Genomic DNA, 3,994 nt, shown 5'->3' on the forward strand with positions numbered 1-3,994 from the left:
TCTCTTTTTCTCTCTGTCCCTGTCTCTCTGTCTCTGTCTCTGTCTCTCTCCCAACCCCTCTCCCTCTCACTCTATCTCTGTCTCTGTTCTCTCTCTCTCTCTCTCTCTCTCTCTCTCTCTCTCTCTCTCTTTCTCTCTCTCTCTCTCTGGTGTGTGTGTGTGTGTGTGTGTGTGTGTGTGTGTGTGTGTGTGCTCTAGAGTGTCTTTAAATCAAAGAAAAATGAACTGATTTTACAAAAGCTATGTAATGCAAAAATCACAAGTAAAAGGAACATATGTGTAGTTATTAGATAGAATGACACCAGAAATCCAAGAAACTGCACTCAGCTATGTCTGTTCCTGACTCTCCACTGACTCTGATATCAATGTGAACTGTGTGCCCTCTACAGGTACTGAGTGTTCCTGCAGGAAGTTTTGTGTCTGGGTTTACATAGGTGGACCCTCACTGTGCCAAGTACAGTAATAAATGGCAGTGTCCTCCTCTTTTAAGTTGTTCATCTGCAGGTAAACGCTGCTTTTGGAATCATCTCTTGAGATGGTGAATCTTCCTTTCACAGACTCCAAATATGATATAAAATAATTATTAGATTTGTCTTCAATTTGAGCAAGCCACTCCAGTCTTTTCCCTGGAGTCTGGCGGATCCAGTTCATCCAAGCTGTACTGAAAGTGAATCCTGAGGTGGCACAGGAAAGCTTTAGGGAATTTCCAGGCTGCACCAAGCCTCCTCCTGTCTCTACAAGCTGCACCTCACACTGTGAACCTGCAAACAGAGAATCCATTCAGTAAACTGTAACAAAATTTTCACTGTCCCTATCACTCACACACACTCAGTACATCTTCTTATGTATTGATTACCTTTCAAAAGAGCAAAAAGGAAAACACAGATCATGCTGAACTCCATGATGTATATTCTGTGTCCAAGCCTTACCACTGAATGGGAAGACCTGTGAATCCAGAGGTGGGCATCTTTTAAAGGGGTAGTGTCAGTGCTGATTTTCATGAACAGAGTGTAAGATTATTTGCATGTCCTCCTACTATATTAAAACCAGAGTTATGGGTACAATAGAAGAAATATAGACTGTTGTTAATGATTAAGAAATGTAAAGAATAAATTAGCAGTTGTAGCATAAAAGTATTACTAAGTCTCCTAGAATATAGCTAAGTTGTAAAGAAATTTGTTTAAAGTACAAAGCAATTTAGTCCTTTATAGTAAAGCAATATATAATAAAAAGTTACATTTTGCTAACACTTAGGCTTTATGAACTCATGTCTCCAAAATAAAAGAGAAAAAGTAAGGACAGAAACATTATTTAGCATAAATTTATATGCACTAGCAAAATATTCCTTACAGCCTTACTCATTGGGCTTTGTATGTCTGAAACTCTTTTTCCATCTTCAAAGAAATCATAAAATCAATTAGTAGGAATTTAGGACAAAAATCTTCTCAAATATGATAATTCTAAGGGGCACGCTGTAATGCTCAGTAAATTATAAATACATACATTAAATAGAAGTAAACAAGTATAGCTGAATGAGTAGCTCAAGAGTATGATAATATGCCACATGTAAAGCTCAAAGTTAGGTCCTCAAAAAGAAAATAATTTCATTACATGAACATAAATAATATTTGTGATTATTCATTGATCAATAATATAATACATTGAAATTCTGTGTTTGCTACGTAGCTCCTTTAATGGGGAACTCCTTCTATAGATGGTCTTCTTTTAGATCCTTCTTTAATTTATGCAACACATAAAAGTTTTTTGACACTTAGTGACACCAGACTGCTTGATTTTCTAGCATTGTAGCATCAAACTTCTCATGTCTTAAGATGTCTTAGCCTAAGTTAACATCACATAGGTCCCAGACATTTTTAATCTAAAAACCTTATTATAACTATGCACGCCAGAGACCTTGTACAAAGAATGGCATCACACATGAAGAGAAAAATAAAAATACATGGCAGAACAAGACATCCATGGTTTATTCTAGTCCTTGGATAGTATCTGCACATGTGTACAGTAGCCATGGAAACAAGTTTATCAAAGAATGTAATGGTTCAAACCCCTCATGACACAATCCCTTCCTAACCATTAAATATAAACACACACACACACACACACACACACACACACACACACACACACACAAACACACATTAAATAGGAATATATTTGAACAAAAATAATAACTCAATGGCTTCAAATTTAAGAGTCTCAGGACAAAAGCTGCAATTACAACAAATTCTCTGAAATTTAGAACAAGGTTATAATTTTCTATAAAATTTGTACTCTGAAATACTGAATAATCTTGAAAAGAACAGAAGGACTTCTATGGTTGTATTTTCTATTAAAATTATGTCCTCATGGTATGAGTACTATAAACAGGACCACTGTCAAATATGTGGGCTTTGTTTGTTAAGAGATTCACCTTAAAGAAAACTCAGAAGTACAGAAAGTCAATGTTGAATATGTCATAATTTAAAAGAAGGCTTCATAGGATATTTTCTTTTCTGTTGCATAAGATAAAAAGTGACCGAATATTTTCTAATATAATTCATGAAACTAATATTATCTTTGTACTCAAAGAAGGTAAAGATGCTATTAAAACATAATGTAACAAATCAACCCACGCCCCCAAATAAATACAACTTCAGTACAATTTCTTGGATACATATATAGGCGAAAATTCTTAATAAAACATATACAAATCAGTAACACATTAATGAGATTATTCATAATGAACAAGTGTTTTTTCTTTGGAGACCAATATTAGTAAACCATATCTAATCAATATAATACAAAAATAAGATATGAATTCAGAAACTATATAATCATTTTTATCTATGCTAAAGTATCCTCTTAGCACTATTACACATAGCTTCATAAAAATTCCATGTATATGGAATGGATGTCATGATATCAAAATATTAGAGGGTATGTAAAATAAGTCCAATGATAAAGTTATAATAAGTGGGAATAAACAAAATTTCTTATAACATTAAGAAAAAGACACATATATGAACCCTCACCTCTTTTACTGTGTATAGTTCTCTAGTAATAGCTACAGTACTTTGACAAATAAAAGACAGAAAAATGGACTAGAATAGTTTGAAAAGAAGACAAACTATCCAGTTTTCAAAATAACCTGATGCTTTATTTAAAATAGGATATGGAATCTAATTGAAAACTCTTGGACCTAAAAAAGGCTTAAGTACTCAGGCACAGAAATGTAATATAAATGGTCAAGACAACAAGGCCTCCCCAGTGCAAAGTTTGTACTCCCACAGAAATTATGTCGACTGATATTTACATGCATGACTTTTCTAGGGAAGTATTCCATAGAACAGTTATAACTTTACTTAACCAATTAAAAAAGGATATGAATATATTTCAAAATAATAATAGTTTATCAACATCATCAGTCTAAAAGGATATCAAAGAAATGTGAAAGAAGTCTAAGAAATAAGAAGTATAATAAAGGAGAGATATGCTAAAAATATCAAACTAATGTAATTCTAAAAAAGAATCTTAAGAATTACAAAAGGAAATCTCAGTGAAAGAAAACAACAATAGAATGAATCATGCCAAAAATTGAGCATAAAAGCTGAAACATATGTTGTGATAAATCCTAAAATTACTCACAAATCCTTGCTAGCCAGCATTTTCTCGCCATATGACATTGGCAGGGTATTTTTATCACAGTCAGGAAAGCAACTCACCTGCTAAGCTCACAATATCTCGCATGCTGCCCACTCCTACTGTCTGAATCCAGCAGCAACCTCTCTAAACATCTAGTTACCAAGTAAGGTAGTTGCCAAGCCAGTTTCATACAGGACTGCCTATCTCATGACTTTCTTGCGGCGAACTCTCCTCACATTACCAGAATCTGCCCACTAATATTTATAGTACAAACTACCAAAAACCATTAAATTAAAAATTCAAGATGCTTGTAATTTAGCAGTCAGAGTTTTATCCTAATTCTCATTCTACC

The 3,994-nt window shown here is 33.8% G+C and overlaps 1 pseudogene; it reads right to left on the minus strand.

The window, feature by feature from the left end:
* Window positions 1-426: 426 nt before the first annotated feature.
* On the minus strand, window positions 427-3,747 carry LOC691893 (Ig heavy chain V-III region ABE-47N pseudogene; annotated as a pseudogene).
* Between the last annotated feature and the right edge of the window lie 247 nt (window positions 3,748-3,994).

This window comes from Rattus norvegicus, chromosome 6, assembly GCF_021556685.1.
Source record: "Rattus norvegicus strain SHRSP/BbbUtx chromosome 6, alternate assembly SHRSP_T2T, whole genome shotgun sequence".
Classification (NCBI taxonomy): Eukaryota; Metazoa; Chordata; class Mammalia; order Rodentia; family Muridae; genus Rattus; species Rattus norvegicus.